Source organism: Eleginops maclovinus, chromosome 15 (genome assembly GCF_036324505.1).
Source record: "Eleginops maclovinus isolate JMC-PN-2008 ecotype Puerto Natales chromosome 15, JC_Emac_rtc_rv5, whole genome shotgun sequence".
NCBI classification, from domain to species: Eukaryota; Metazoa; Chordata; class Actinopteri; order Perciformes; family Eleginopidae; genus Eleginops; species Eleginops maclovinus.
In genome coordinates this window covers 17004996-17022637 of record NC_086363.1, presented here as the reverse complement: position 1 = coordinate 17022637, position 17642 = coordinate 17004996, and the positions used below count along the sequence as shown (strand labels likewise).

Sequence of the window (17642 nt, the reverse complement as noted above, 5' to 3'; positions counted from 1 at the left end):
CTCTGGAGGGAACACAGGGATCTTTTGCAGACTATTTACATGCACAAAAGCCTATATAACTGACTACAGGAAAGGGAAAACCCAAAAGCAGAATATGCCCTCTTTAAAGCTAGTGTTTGTGAACAGTGACAGTGCAAAGCTAGTGTTTGTGAACAGTGACAGTGCAAAGCCATAGTGTTTGTGAACAGTGACAGTGCAAAGCTAGTGTTTCTGGCATATGGCCTAATTTCTTTGTGGTGACATAATGGAATAGCACCTATGTTGCATAAAACAAATCTTGTGATACATTTAGGGTTAATGGGGAGAATCAGATGCATGTTATCCTGCATGAACTGGGTTTATATCCATATTTAAAATCTGATCATCATGAATAATGCATATGCTATTCGATATATACCTGTAATATGGGGATATGAACCACCCAACAGAACCATTTCACACTGTAGACCTGAGTAATGACAAATAATCATCTGCCCGTTCTAACAAATACTTTTTAAAGTCTCTCTGTCAGATATCTATTAAAAGCTGCTGCTGACGTCAAAAGTGTCCGCCATCTTTGACGAGAGCTGCACTGCCTCCCCCCCACCCCCAAACCATTGAAGAAGAAGTGAGGAGGAATCAGCCGACGCGTAGCAGTGCCTTTGCAGCATCCCAGTCATATTCAGAGAGAGTGAGGCTGGTGTCGGTTAGCTGTTGATATCCGCAGACATTTCCTCCCAAACTGACTGCGGGGCACCGACAACAGACACAGGTAAGACCCGAGAATCTTTATACTCCTTTTCTACTAATCATATTTCTTAATTGGGTTGTTTTGTTCGAATTGAAGCAGTTTGTTATTCGTGTAAGGCGAGCTTTGGATTTCTGAATCAGGGTGATGCCTTTTTGGGTTTCATCTTCTCTTGGAATATAGAGGATGATTTGCGGTGTTATAAATGGGAAAACATGGAAGAAAAGCAATGCGTGACCTCGCCGGGTAATAAATCTCTAACGCGCAGTGGGATCGCATGGATGCGGTGCGCTATAATGCGTAACATTCAATGTGGGCGTTTTCAGCACCTTGGACGGTGCGAGAGAAGGAAACCCACAGTGAGGAGGTAAACTGCAAATCCGTCTGAACACCGCATTGTGAAGTGAAAAAAAAGATTCGGGGTCGTGTGTGAGCCAAGCATTTCTCCCAGCCATTTTAGATCTTTAAATCAATGACTGAAAGCCCCCCCCCCCCACTCCCCCCTTTTCGGAGCTGATAGCTGCAGCAGGTAGACCGCTGATGTCGCAGCGAGGTGGGGGGAATCACGAAGCAGCATCTGTCAGCCCGGAAAAGGAAACAGCATCCCCCGCTGACTCCAGGAGAGGAGTCGGGGTGATTGCGGAGCATGTGGTGTTATGAACAGAATGTCATGTTACAGTAAACTGCGCCATGGTGGCAGTTGGTGGGAGGAGGGTAGCCGATATAAACACCAGCACCATGAATTTGTCTCCCCATTATTTATTTATTTTACGCAGTGCCTTTACATAATTACAAAATGAACGTGATCGAAGGGAAAGTGTCATGGTGAAGGTGGTGGTGTTGGTGGTGGGGGTGGGGGGTTCTAGATCTCCGGGGAGGACCACGGTGAAACCCGCACTATGACACCCCCCCCCCCCCCCCCCCCCCCCCCCTTCTGTATTCATTCATCAAACGAACATCACTGTCAATCACGCATGGCGCACAGAGGCTAATTTGGTACTGCACATGTAAACCCGTTTGCTTTTAGATTTCAGCATATTCGTGCATAATATAAGTAAAAGTCAAGACTGTTCCATTTCTTCCAAATTGGACTTTATTAGCTATTTTCTAAAAAGCATGTAGAAGACAGACTTGACATTATGTTGTATGTCGTGATTTTTCATATGCCAAATGAAAATATTCAATTTTTGGGAAAATTTGGACCACTCATGCCGGTATGGACATTTGGGAAGAGGAACAATGGTGGATGTCTGGATTGTGTGTGGTGAATTGACGCCCCTGTGCAGCATGTCATCCACAGCGCACAACACCACAGCTGCTTGTTAGAGTAACCTCACCAGAGGATGCAGACATAGATGGTAGTTGGGTATCTTGAGTTTTTTCGTGATACGGCACATTGAAGTCATGTTGATATGTAGGATTATTTCATATTAGCTCGCGTGGCGGCATGGCTTGCTGTCACCTCGGGGTTGATGTGTGCCCCTAGGGATCCTGCAGTGGGCTCTGACATGAGGATCACAAGAAGATGTCCTCACATTCCTTAAGTGAGTTTGTAATGACCTTTAAGACACAGATTGGATCATACAGTCAAAAGCAAACAAACATGAGTTGGTTACTGAAGAACAGCCTGCAGGCGTTAGACTGTGACAGCGGTGTGTTCATAACAATGGCGCATTAGAGCCTGCAGTACATAGAGAGCACAGTAAAGCCCCCAAGGATGCTCCCGTTGCCATGACCGCTATACCATGTCGCGTTTATGCGGCTCGCACTGTTTGGACTGCAGAGAGGGAACGAGGGAGACAAAAGCAGGGAGGGGGGGGTACCTGACTGGGGCTTATAGTGCACACACTGTGAATGGGGGCTGCTCTCTGGATAAATGGTGACTCACAACACCATCACCAACACCATCAACGGTCCGCTGATTGTTTCCCAGAAACACCCTGGCCATTGTTCATTTCACACAGGCACTTTTTTTACGCTTGCCTGCATTGTATCTTTGTGAAATGGAGCTAAAGATTGATGCTGGTGAACACTTAGGCGGCTGCGCATTGCGTGATTTGGTGCAGGTACAGGTCTTATTTTGTTTCCCAAATCTACGCACATTAACATTCCATTATCATCCTTCATGATAAAATCAATGAGGAAGTGGCATTTGACATTTTTGGATCATCCTCTTTTGCATAGCTCTGGCTACTTTAGATAAAGGGATCATTTATTGTCATTGTCAAACTCAGGGATGTGCAGCATATGCATTTATAGTCCAATTCTGCTAAGTAAGAATAACAAAAAAGGCAAATAAACTATTTTATAAGAGTGTGGAATGACTATTGTAATGCTGTGTTGTTATTGGCCTTCACTTATCAGACATACTAAGTGTCGTCTCTTCTTGTCTTCACCTACACTAGCAGATAAAAGTCCTTTTGGGAACAAACCCTGTGTTTCGCTCTTCATAATTGCATCACAAATAGTTGTTTGTATTCGGGGCTTGAATCCACCATAGAGCTTCAGAAAAGAAAACAACTACCTGCTGAAAGAAGAGAAAAAGCATCCTTTGCTCAAGGGCATTTTTTTGTACTGCGGTTGTTTCTCTCTCTCTCTCTCCCAGCTCAGGTTTTATCTGCATGACAAACAAAATCGTCCTCGTGGCTTCAGCAGAGCTTGTTCAGCCGCTGTCGCATTAGTCACTTGTCCCGAATAATACCCCGTGGTGGTCCAGTATGCTGTCCTGTCTCTATTTTTGTGAACAGCGGAGTGTTTTTTTCGCTCATATTCCAGAGCCAGAGGACAATTGACTATTCTGTCGGAGTAGGGCTGTGTCTGCTTCTTGGATACATCATAATGGGTCATATACTGTTCAGGATATTGTGTTTGTTCGAAGTGCAAAATCATCAAGCCATGGAAAATAAAAATTCATCTTCATGACTTGAACATATTTATTATTGATTTGGACTTATCAGCGTTATCAGTACAACACAAGTGTGCTTCACTTTTCATAACAATGTCTGGCTTTGGCCTTGAAGCCAAGGGCTTCAATAAAGGGAAAACCACCAATATAGCAAATACTGTAAAACAGAATACAGAAACCCCGATTGATAACATTTAAATCTACTGACATAGAGTTAATGAAATTGTTAGGCAACTCAAGAAATCAGCTCATTTGCTTTCTTGCAGAGGGTTACTTGAGAAGCTACACCAATACACCTTTCCTTTGACTATGAAGCTACCACCAGTAGCTGGTTAGCTTAGCTTAGCTTAAGGGCTGGAAACAGAGGCAAACAGCTAGCCTTGCTCTGTCCAAAGGTTTGTTTTTCTTGAGATTGAGGGTATGTATTGGTAATTATAACAAAGATACTGATGACATTGATTATTTCAAATGAACTATTAAAAATAACAAAACAACATATGGTTTTAGAGTGGAAAATACTGTTCAAACAATAAAAAACAATAATGAACATGCAACACTCCTCCAAACACCTCATTGTATCCATTTCACTTACTTACTATATTTAACTATTGAACAACAAGATATAGCATAACGTTTTAGTATTTCCCGGCTAGCTGTTCCCAGTTTTTAAGCTAAGCTAAAGGCTGCTGGAGGGTTATCTTTTTCAATAACTGTTTACATTAGATTGGATTGTACTTTATTGTTATTGCACAGAGAACAGATACTGAGGATCCAGAACAAAGTCTTGGCAAGAAAGAAAAAATGCATACTTCCCCAAAACTTTTCCTGTGAAGGAAATGGTAGACAATAGCTCTGATTTAGAAGGAAAATGGAAAGATTGTTTACTTTTCCAAACTCTGAGAGCAAGGGGCTCATCAGAAGTGAAAATGCAGAGTCAGGGTGAGAGGCAGGGTTGAGTTTTTTTGTGTCAATTCAGCCCTCACGGGACAACCTCTCACTTTCTAAGAGACACTCCACATGTGGACAACAAAACAGAAACAAAATGGCTGCTACAATGAAGTGGTGCATTGCTTCAAATCATGTAGAAATAAAAAAAAGTGTAATAGCAGTGTTTTATCAGTGTTTTTTATTGGTTTTATCTTTATTTAGCTATTTGTTTTATGTTTTCAAATTTAATTGTATTCAGCTTACCTCCTGTTTTACCCTATCGCAGATAAGACAGCAACAGAGAGTTAATATTATCTCCCTCTTGCTTTTGATGCTTTTCTGGAACTGAAAAAAAAACAAACTCCCACATGGTTCTACCTTTTAAAGCCACTTTTGTGAGACAGTTATCTTCGAGGCCAATCCACCACGCTGTCATCATTCTGCCATCTGTCTTCCCTCCCGCTCTCACAGGGTTACATTATTATTCTTTTGATTAATAAAGGGAATTTAGAAAAGGAAAAAAGAGAGGGAGAGAGGGAAGGGAAATAGAAACAATGGAATCATGGAGAGAATAAAAAGAAACTGTGAAATCGATTTGAAGAAATACCGTGAATACTTCCTGCGTGAAAGTGTTGTAAAGCAGATAGTTGTTGCAATCAAGATTATATATTTTTAATTGTATTAAACTTGCTGTAAATCTGAAGTAATTGTACTAATATATGCCCTGCAATAAACATTGGGTCTCATATTTTACTATAGAAAGCTGATATTACGGCAACATTTGTAATTGGCACAGAAAGACAACCTTAAAAGTATGGGTGCAAAAGTCTCTTTTTTTTAATGTGGCACATAAGCTGTATATATTGTTGAGGTAAAATGAGAGAAATTGCCAGGTATCAGAATTAATTGGACTAATGTACGCACTACATTACATGTTACTTAATAAACATTGGGGCTCATATTTTACTATAGCAGGGGGTATTATTATGGAGCGTAGTCGCTTGTATATGTGTGTGTGCTTAGACATGATGCAGCACGCTCCGGTTTCACATTGATCTGTAGCTTTAAACAGATCACTTTCTCCACCGCATTAGCCCTGGCTTCAGCAGCATTACATTGTAAACCATCCCTGCAGGACTAAAGCTTCTATTTCCAGAATAAAAGCATGTATAGACATTTTATCCATGCATCACTGAAGCATAAAGTCACCATTTAATACGCTCGGGTCCACATGAATACGGCCTCCTCCTTCTACATTACATGGCTTTGTGTGCTCAGGTGCAGGGACAATACGACGGTACAGTATCAGTCCTCTGCAAACACGCCGCTGTGTGGGGACTGCTTCCATTCTGGGATCAGTGGAGTGTTATGGGCTGTTTCCCTTGGTGAAATTGTTGCTCTAGGTGTGTTTGTTAAGCGGGTTATTTATGATGCTGCAGTGCAGCTTGAGGTTGTTGGTGCGGGTTAACCTCTGCAATACTCTACATACACCTTTAACAGAAGGTGAGGTAAAGAAAAGAGGGGGCATGCGTTTAATTTTCTCAGGTGATGTGAGCTTTATCACAGTTAAACTTCCTTTTTATAGAACACATTATAGTTATACCGCATGTCTTTTATGGCATAATGGAACTTATCGTGTGACGTACTACGCAGTGATAAGTCAACAACAGAAAGACTATCTACGGGCTTTGTAATTATCAAACTGATCAAAAATCATTCACTGTTTCGATAATTGATTAATCTTGTGATATTTTGAATGCGAAAGGTGACAGAAAATGCAATATTTTCTCAAATATGCAGATTTCTTGCTCAATAAAGTTCATTTACATTAATATACACGAGAAAAAGAACACAACAGTCTTTACAATGTTAGCAGCTAAAAGAACTACAGCTGCTGGTGATAATAGACGGGATGTTTCATTTCACTTTCACAAGTATTATCTTTTGTTTTTGGATTTGAAGACGTCATCTTAGACTTTGAGATACTAAAAAGGATATTTCTACTGTAGATTAAACGATTAATGATGAGTCTAAAAATAATCTGAATCATTTAACTTCACAGTCTCTGCACATATAGCAAGTCAGTTGTATCTTTTTTTTCTCATTTTACTAAGAATTCATCAATAATATAATGGCATTGACATATTATATAATATCTAAATATGTCTCATGAGCAGTAGAGAGTGTCAGTATTAGTGATTATTGGTTGTTTTAGAATGACCTCCACTGGATGTCAGCATTGTTAGCTGAAGACATTCAAATATGAGAGTAATCAAAGAATGTCTCATTTCGTTCTGTTTTGTTGTTTTATCCATTTGAGTCATATGCTAAGCAAAGACTGACAGATATGGGAATTTCTTTGAATTATTACTTTTTTAATCTTCTATAATAGTTGACTTAATATTTTTGGTTTTTGAGCCAAATTCCAAAGAAGGCGACACATTGTAAAGAAATAGTTTTGAGGATTGTACTATCTTTGTACTTGTTAAAGGTTGAATATTTGATCTGTAATTAAATATATCATTAGCTACAGCAATACTGCCTTGAACGTTTTCATCCTTAATCATATAATAAACAAAAAACACCATTGGTTGTTCTTTTGTTCTCAAAACACATAAAGAAGGCAGCAGAGGTGGACTTTTATCTTTTTATTAAATGACTTTTTTAATAATAAACAGGCCCCTGTATGACACTGAAGTGGCCTGTCTCCTATAGTCCCCTGATGATGGTGGATGAAGTACAGACTTTGGACTGTAAAATAAACTCTAGTGATATTTGATTGGTTTTTGTTCCTTGAATCTGGTTCCACATTCCCCAACTGTATATACATGCTCCATGCCAAACAACTGTGACCAAAAGACTAATGAAAGACATCAATATTGATTAGGCCATAACAGTTTTTTAACAGTTTTTCTGCCTTCCCAATCTGCGGACAGCTTTAACGTTCCCTGCCTAGGGTTCCATCAAACACGCGGGTATAAAACAGAACATCTGCAGCATCTCTCACCCGGAGAACCTTCGCATCTCTCTGTCCTGACGTTTAGTGTGTCGTAAAACATGAGAGGTTGTGCTTCTAATTCAAAACAGGCTGCCGTGGCCTGTACTTAAATTGCTTGGTTGATTGTTGCTCATATGTTTATCTGCACCGCCATCTTCTCGGACCCCCTCACCCCATCTGAACCACCCCACTACATTTTCCTTTTTAAAGAAGAAGACATTATTAATTTAGTGGTTATGCAGTAACAGCTGAAATACACACGTGCAAACAGCAAACAAAATAAGCTATTACAAACACATGTAATAATGCAGTGGTGTCAGAATAAAGGGGCTGCCATTTTTCCGTGCCCTGGGGGTTCAGTGCCTTGCTTAAAGTCACCTCAACAAGGACCAGAAGTCACACTTCTACCGGCCCCTGTTTACACTACCCTTCTTTTTTTGTTGGTCTGTATTGGGATTCGAACCGGTGACCATCTGAATTCCAAATCCTATAATCCATACCGCTGAGGAAAATATTAACCTGGGCCCATGTTCTTTAACCCAGTTCATCACTCTACTACAGTCAGCGTTCAGACAGAAAACCTTGGGGAGAATAGTTGTGTCTATAACTAGATATATAATTGCGATTGTGTGACGATTTGGTGGGGCAGGTGCTATATCACTTTGTTGATGCAGCAAATGTCTTTGTCAATTCTCCGTCCGTAACTCCCAATAAATCTTCAGAGTCTGGCATCAGTTTGAGCTTTCCTTATTTTCCAAGTCCTTGCTCCACAAATGTTCCTTAACATCTACTTCTATTAGGAGCAGTGGGCAGCTATTATATTCAGCGCCTAGGGAGGAGGTCAGGAGCATTTCGGCCATACTTGGTCTTTCCGGGACTTGAACCTGCGCAATTCCAGTTCCCAGGCCAACTCCCGACTGCCAACATCAGCTCATGAGCACACCTCCCTGTCACCTTATGTTTGTCAAATGTAATTTCCTGGCCCTGTTCTAGCCAAAACGTCAACTGTAATAGGCTAATGGTAAAAAATATGGCTCACCCATTGGATGAATTTGTTGCATTCAGGACCTCTGTCACTCTCGGAGACAACAGATGTGACTGGAGGGCGTTGGCAGTGCTCATATTTGCTGTGTTATGCAGTGCATACTGAATCATGGCCTTCTTTTCTTCTCTTTGTCATCCTTGTGTGTGTCTGTTCTTCTCTTCTTTCTAAAATAGCTCAAAATAAACACCTCAGTCTGCCCACTGGGATGCTTTTGCCCCGCCGTCTATTGTCCCTTGAAGCAGGACGCTGGCTGATAAGGAGCCATGCAGCTCTGGACCTATAAGAAAAGGGATTGGAGTTTGGGGTGTAAATCACCACCCTTGCCCTTGTCTTCACCCTCGGTGTATCTGGTCTCTATTAGCAAATGTAGTGGCTACTCCACCTTCAAGAGACAATAAATAGGATGGCATAGTTTAACTTTGGTGCTGCGTGATACTGGATGGAGTACAGCAGTATTTACATTAACATGCACACAGGTCATCAGGTGGCTATCCCTCAAGCTGTTCATGAAGGAGTTTATGAGTGGAGGTGTGTGATGGGAATACCAAGTGAGTAACTGCCCATCAATGTCAATTTGGCCTTCACACATCCAGAAAGCAGTAAACTGTAACATCCCGGAAACACACTCTCCTACAACAGGGCTGCATGCACAGATTCCACTATGGATGAATCTTTAGACTTTTGTTTCGTTGTAAATAGATCAATCATTTGGTCTATGAAAGGTCAAATGACCATTTCAATTTCTCAAACTTCAATGTGATGCCTTTAATTGTTTTGTTTCTTCAAGACAAAACGCAAAGATATTCACAATAAAATGATAAAAAACAGAAAAGGAAATCTTAATATCCGATTAAATCACTGCAGCTCTACTTCGGTCAAGTATGAAACCTCTTACAATTTCTCAATCCGCTATGTACGGCACCAACAGTCATGCCATTGGCAGGGATAGGATATGTCTCTCATGACTTACTTATGTGTTCTTGAACATGCCTTGTAGGAGACCATGAAGGGATTACTGTATGTTTGAATGTTTGTATTTCTGTGTATAAAGAACACAGTATATGGTTTAGTCTCTCAGCATAATTCCCCTTGACAAACTGCTTTGGGCTCAATTTATAGTCTGATCACAAATAAAACATCATGGCAAATGTTCCTGTTCTGTCTGTCATCCGTCTAATGATGTGATCATACCATAGGGAGGCTTGCAGCAAGGACTGATTATTACCCACTACAGTATGTAAAGCATCATTTCACTTTATTTTAAAATGCATATTGCTCCAAGCCACACAGCAGAAAAGTGTTCCATTTGCTGTAACTAAAATATGCAGACCGATTTAAGCTTTACATGCAGATTTGTTTTTTAATTAGTGGTGCGGATGGTATGTCTTTTTATATAGCCACTGGTTTTTAATTGTGGTGGTGGGTTTTTTCATGCAGTTCCTTTTAGGGATGCAACTAATGATTATTTTCATCATCAATTATTTTTAAATCTATTTTCCTATTCATTGATTAGAATCAACATAAGAATACCTTAGTCCCACAAAATGTCATCAAAGAACAAAGTACTGCTTAATATTACTCAAGAAGCATGCATACAAAATATTAAAGATAAACAAAACTAGAAATTACACAGCAAACAAAATACACATCCAGTACCAGTAACAGTTTACCAGCCAGGTGAAAAGTATAAAAGGTGGTAGAATAAAGTGCACAGCTATTTAAGGTATATATTTATAAATTGCACAACAGGAATGAAACAAAAAGAACATTCCAAAAGCCCAAGTTGACATATTAATATCACTTGTTTCTGACCAACAGTACAAAATCCAACTATTTCTTGGTTCTTATTATGCTTAACAAAAGAATAGAGCAAATCATTATCAATTGAGAAGCCGGAGCCAATGAGTATGTTGGTGTCTTCACTTAAAGAAGTACAGAGTCTCTGTTAGGCTATACTAAAATGCAATGCTTTTAGCTACAGAAAATAATTACATTCAGCTTAAATCCGGACTGTACACCAAGACCAAGTCCAAAGGCAGTCTTAACCAAATTAAAACCAAGTCAGTAGAATATCTATTCCTGTTGAAGACACTAGTATCGTCCCAATGCAAACTGAACCATCTGCCCTATTGATCAACTGTATAAACATAGCTTGGATAACAGCTCATTGTGGTTAGTGAAGACAACATATTAGATAACTTTCACTAGTAAATGTAACCAGATTACTGGCTCAAAACATTCTCAAAATGCATCACAACCAAGATAAGGCAATTCCGAATCCAATGATGTGAAGTAGTGGTCTCAAATCCAAAACATTCCCAACCCTAGAGCCATACCTTGGCTAAACATCAAATTGAAGTACTTTCCATCTGGTTTTCTGTTGACTATCGAGTGGACCAACTATTTCATCTCTATTTACTTTTTTTACTTCCCTTTGACACAGGATTTTAATGTCTGCTCCTCTTCTCAGGGTCACAGTGGAGAAGGTCATGTGCGTTCATCATCTCTGAGGCTTGTGAAGTGTAATCCTCTGTCTGAAGCAGTTAGCCTGCAATGTTATGATGCTCTTTAGCAATGTGTTTCTGAGGTGTTGATGGTAACATCGGGGTCAGATGAATAAGTGATGGGGTCTTGGACTTCTCAGGTCAATAATGCATGACATTCTTTGGAGAGCGCTCCACTGAGATGTCGCTGCTGCACTTAATGCTAGCTCCTCTGTGCAGAAAGAGCTCCTGCTGGTGTGACACATGGGCTGTGTGATGTTTCCTCACTGTTGTTATTATTCAGGCTTGTTGGGGTTCCTGGAAGGGGGGTGCCATTTTGTTGTAATAGTTATGTAAGGGATTATGTGTAGCGAGCCGGTCATTATTGAGAAAAGAACCCAGACAGGGTGAGCAGGGGCTCTGCGCCAAGTGAAGGGGTCTTGATTTTAACACGATTTTATTGATTTCAAAATAACACCTCGCTTCCACTAAGAAAGTTCTGATCTACTGAGATGCCCCGACATTAATGTAGCTTAAAATGAGGGCAGCACTGATCGACGTTTTCTGCGTCCTAACTGTCAGTCAGTTCACATTTGCTTTTCCATTAACCAATTTTTAAACAGTGCCAGAGCCCATACCATGTTCCTGTCAGTGTTGTCTTTTTCTGCTGATTCCAGCTCTTTGAGTCTTTTAAACACTTTTTCCTGTTTTCTTGTTTTTGTCTTTCTTTACTGAGGAGTTTTTGCCATCATAAATCCATAGTTTTGTGCTCTCCACAAATAGAAAAAAAAACATTAAAAAAGTTATCAATGGTGTTCCCTGATGGAGAAATTACGATGTTTTTTTTGTTGCCTACAGCTGATGTTAAATTGACCGAACTTCCTTCTGCAGATTGATAGGACTGCACATAGTCCCTTGATCAGAGCGTCCTTGCTAACAGCCATCTATCATAAAAATGACTGCTTTGTGTTCAAATTGACCAATCAGAATCAAGCATTTAATCAGGCCGTGTGATAAAAACCATCAAATGAAAAATGCGCCCACATAGCAGAGGAATACTAAAATGTGACCCTAGCATGACTGCTGTGGATATTTTATCAGCATTAGATATTATTTAACATTAATTTGTCTCTGTAGCTAAAGGGCTATTCCTATAATTAAAAAAATGAACGCCTACTTGATCTATTTCAAGCCTTTGTCATTGCAGTATTCTGTACGGAGTGATAACACCAAGTGAAGATCTGTAGTGACCTTCACAATTAAGTTGTTTATGCAACAAGATATATTTTTACAAGGGCAATTATCATGAGCATCTGCTCTTGCGCTATAGGTGTGGATAGATGGATACCGGGGAGGCTATAAACAAGCCATAAGATAACCTTTAAATTCACTTATTGTAGTATTATTTCACCGTGACTGTTATGTAGCTCAGAATAACTGCCTTTTTTCAGAGGAGCAGACGCTATTTCATCTCTGTCAGCCGAGTAGATTGGGAGTGTCCTTTTACAATTATAAAATGTCCACCAAAGATATTTCATTCAAAAAGAACAAAGGCAAATGTTTGATGTAGGAACGGAGATACAGCGCCTGAAACTCAACCACAAACAAAATGGCTGCCAACACACACACACACACACACACACACACACACATAGATAGAGAGAAGATAGAGACACACATACAATTCGATGTGCATACAACTAAGATTTATGTCTCACTCGCCACATCAAAGCTCCACAGTGTCTTATCCTTGAGGTCATTTTCCCAGTCCTACATGGATGATGTATACTTTAGTAGAGTATTTGACATACTTAAAACAGTCAAATACTTATTGAAACACATTGATCGAAATGTTTATCTGGTAGAATGAGAAGGTGCGGTTCAGTCGGTGTTATCTTTTGTTTGGTAAAGTGAAAATGAAAGAAGAACGCATGAGAGGGAGTAATATAAGTGACAGAGGACAGGAAGGATACTAACGAAGAGTGGACCAAAATATATGAGAACGTGTTGAGGTGAAGCAGTGGGTGGGGGCTGGTAATCTTCTCCAGGTAGGATGTGATTGGACAGGCTGTGAAATATGCCGTCCTCGGGGATGGAATGTGACGGGAATGGAAATAAGGGCATCTCTATATCTCACATTATTGTTCCCATGGTTTTTACACTGAAGTGCCAGGAGGGTGGCTGGATGGATAGGAAGATCTTTTTTCGAGTTTTGCACAGTACATAGATGCTTGAGTTAAGCCGTGTTTATTGCTCTTCCAAATGCTGATGAATGTGTTGGGCTCCAATGTGATCACTGCCAAGCTAAAAATATATCACATTTTCCAGCACCTTTTCTCATGGCATAAAAAAGATCATACTGATAATCAGCAAGGCAACAGGCATCAATAATGCAGTAATAAAGTGTGTGTATCTTGCTACATTTACACAAGTTGATATATAGCCTAGTTGTATCTTTTTAATTACTTTTCTTCCTGTTCTTCTTCCATATTACCTTCATGTTTGATGAGTCAAAAGGTCATGGTTTCAGCATCATGATGACAAACACAGGAGCAAGGGACACTTAGGTGTTAAAACTAAGGATGGACAGGAATTGACATTTGGAGGCAGCAGTTTGGCAGATGTTTTGGTGGAAATGTAGGGTTTCGCACCTAAAGGATTCAGTCAGTAAATGTTAAGATTAAGATTAAGATCACCTTTATTATTCTACAGGATTAATTGTGATTTTCACTCTGGTGTTATTTTACAATTATCCAAATCAATAGCAATTCTGAATGGAGCCAAAGACCTAATAAATCAAGCTTGCTTGTATGCTGTAGTGCTCCGTCATACTCCCATACAGGATGTACTGTGTGGAGGTTTGGGGGAACACATATAAAACAAATACACATCCAATCTTTATCCTGCAAAAAAGAGCCCTACAAATGGTAAATAAAACTAGTTACATAGAACCAACAAATCGATTGTTTATCAATCTAAAAATAATAAACATTCAAGACCTGATTGACTATAAAACTATTCAAATTATGTTCAATGCCTCAAATCAACAATCGTATCTGTTTACACTGAAAACAAAACATGTATACGTACAAATTCCAAACTTCACTGCATAACAACCAACTTTAATGATGAGCTGAAATGCTGTGCAACAATCTAAATTAAAAATCCTAACTGTTTATTAGCAGGACCAGTGATTTCCGGCTTATTCTTCTCTTTGACGATTTTGGTTTACCTATTAGATTTTTTTGGATTTGTACAAAGAAAAGATTTTCAAGTCAAATATCACGAATGCTGACGTCTATGAACTGAACTCTGATTTTCATGAACAATGTTTGCTAGAGGGGGTAGGACCAGAAACGTTTTTAAGCTTCTTCTTGCCCCTTTTGAACATGAAGGAAAATTACTTGAGTATTTATTGTCATACCTTGTAAAGTCTTTGTTAACATGTTCAATAAATTGACTAATAATAAAACAATTACGGCCTAGAATACCAACACACACACATGCACCAACAGCCAGTTTTGGGTGTAACGCGTTACAAAAGTAACGGAGTTACAGTAATGTATTACTTTTAGCTGTAACGCAGTAATATAACACATTACTTCTGAAATGTGGGTAATATAATAGCCGTTACTATTCTCAGTAACGCAGTTACAACACATTTTAACCCGAAATGATGAGGTGTTTAGTTTCTAAGAATTCACAAACATCGCGAGACATTCTGACACCAGAGAAATAATTGTGCAGGTAGAATAGTAACTCAGTGAGCCTGTTTACTGTTGGTTAAGAGGGCTGCAGAAACAGATTCACAATGCAGAGCTGCAGGCTCAGAGAAAAGAACAGAGAAAGACAGGAGTGCGCGCAGGCCAAAGCAACAGAAGGTAACTGTCTCTGGGTCTGCTGCTTGAACCCCGAGAAGTTCAGAGACTCGTGTCAGAGTGTTGAAGATCTGCAGCCTCTGTCCTCTGTGGAATCACCGGCTTTTAGAAAGCTTGTCAGCCAAATCCCCGTTAGCACACCAATGACAAGGTGAGCTAACGTTGAATAGAGACTCGTTCATATACAGCAGGTCACAGGGCCATGCAGAGGCTCCACTAGCATGTTATTAATAACACACAGAGACGTAATGTTACCGGTATCATATTATTCAGCCCACTTAAACGGAGCATGAGTTCATTTCTAGCTCTTTCCCTAATGTTCAGCATGTACTGCCAGATAGATAGATAGCTTTAATTAATGAGCTGCAATGAACTACAGTTTATACTTTTGAGGTTATTTTGGTGAAATTAACTCAAAGTAACGCAAAAGTAGTGTAACGCATTACAGTTCAGAGACAGTAATAATGTAATGTAACTTATTACTTTAAAAAGACAGTAATATGTACTGTATTACATTTTGGAAGTAAATTGCCCATCACTGTCAATAATACATGTAGACATGAACAAGTGGCAGAGACAATTGGCTGCCACTGTTCCTATGCTGCGGAGCAGTTGGGGGTTTGGTGCCTCGCTCAAATGCACACTACCAATCCACACTGCGTGCAGACAGAGCTTCTGCTGCTCAATAAAATAAGATACAATAAATAAGTCATAAAAGGTTCATTTAAGACTGCTTCCATGATAATTTATCAGACATTTATTTAGTTTTTTTTAAGCAAATCAATTACCCATTTGAGTCGGCCATGTATTACTTTCTTGCTCTGTCTGATTGAAATTAAAAGTGCCTCTCAAGTGGGCTGGCCAACATTTAATTAGATAAGAATCTCTAGATAAATGGGTGTAGTTTGAGAGGGAGCTTTTTACGGATGACTGGGCAGCGTGCTGGTTAAACATTCTGTAACTCAAAGGTCATCAGATTGATCCTTGTAATGGTAACTCTGAGAGGCATTTAACTCTGTCAAGCGCTCTCTGTCTGCTTTATTGATGCAAGCTGCTAACAGTAGCTACAATGTGGCTTAGCTTTCCATTCGTGTGTTAAAGTAGCAATGGTAAAAATAAAATTGAAGGTATATTCCTTTATCAAGGAAGACATTCAATTTCAGAGATTATCTGAATCACAGGGTGGATACACACATTATTTCCCTTTCATTATCATTGTGAGATAAGGCAAATATAAAAGCAGGAACAATACATAATAAAACCAGACACATTATTGCTAGAATGAAGACAAACAGCTCTGGAAAAAATGAAAAGATCACTCCCAATTTTTCTTAAATCTTTATCTCTACATGTATGGCAGCCATTCTAGTGTCTGTTGAATTCCAACACAGAGAAAAATTGTCAGTAGTTTATAGAATACAATAATAATAATAATAATAATAATAATAATAATAATTCAACTCAAAGACATACCTATACATAATAAAACAAGAGAAAAAATGATAATGCTGAAGTGGTCTCTTCATTTTTTCCGCGGCTGTATATTATTCATATTAAATAAATCAGCGACTTAATTAATAATAAACTGTAATATGTGTTTCACAATTCAAAGTAAACCTACCTGCCTTTAAATAAATCAAGGGACATCAGTACAGACCTTTGCTCTATAACTGAAGAATGCTGCAAAATATGGTTGAAAGCTTCTTGAAAAAATCTTGGAAGTGAACCTTGAGTCTAAAATATGTATTCCTGGGGTTGAGGATTTTCCAAGTTAAGTGTATGAAATTAGGACATTGAAATGCCAACAAGCTATTTTAAATCCATTCTGTCAGAGCCGTTAGTTATAACTAAATACAAATAGCTTGTATAAATCAGAATTTTTGTTTTCTATTAACTATTTGTTTCCTTTTGCAAGTCAAATATTATAAATTCTTCTCTCTAACTGTAATATCATCTGACCTATACACATGCATTGATTACGAAAGCATGTGATTACATTGCAGCTGCTCCACCAGTATTGTGCATCTCGTCTTGAGAGAATATGAATTTGCTCCAGCGCTGAAGCAGGCAGTGCTAAATGCTGCTGAGATTAGAAATGTGAAGCCGGTAATTGCGACGTAAAGTAAAAGGTCAGTGTGGACCCGCTAAAACCTAATTGCCTGAATTTGGTTACACAACCAGGCCGAGAAACCATGCCCTCTCTTTGAATCAGACTGGATTCAGACATTTAAGTCCAGTTGGAGGTTTACATAACCCAACATGGTCACTGCTGTTATGAAGCAGTGCAGTAGAGCAAGAAGAGAGGAGAGGAGAGAAATGTGAGCAGGAAGAGATGTAATAAACATGGTGGATATCAAATAACATAACATTTTATTTGAAGGGCAACATTGTGGAAGGATCTCCAAGTGTGTCAGAAGAAATCAGAGTAAATGCTACAATGAAATGGAGGCCGGACATTATCATTACGATGCATCTCTTCGATCTGAGGTATACATGACTGAATTCATCTGCTGAGTTGAATGAAGACTCATCTATATACCGCCTGGGGAGGTTTTGGTGATTCAGTCCGTGACGTGCAGGGATATTGCCGTGGCACACAAAAAAATGGCTTCATTTCCTGTGTATGTGCAGCGAGTGTATGGTCAGCAGATGTTGTTGTGAACATCTCCGGATACATGA

At 39.3% G+C, this 17642-nt stretch overlaps 1 protein-coding gene across 1 annotated transcript in view; it reads left to right on the top strand.

Annotated features, from left to right (window-relative positions):
* Nucleotides 1-532: 532 nt before the first annotated feature.
* Nucleotides 533-17642, top strand: part of snap25a (synaptosome associated protein 25a) — a 41014-nt gene continuing 23904 nt past the window's right edge. The window contains exon 1 of the mRNA XM_063902530.1: nt 533-751. The gene's annotated coding sequence lies outside the window, so the exon portion shown is untranslated. The remainder of the gene's footprint in view (nt 752-17642) is intronic.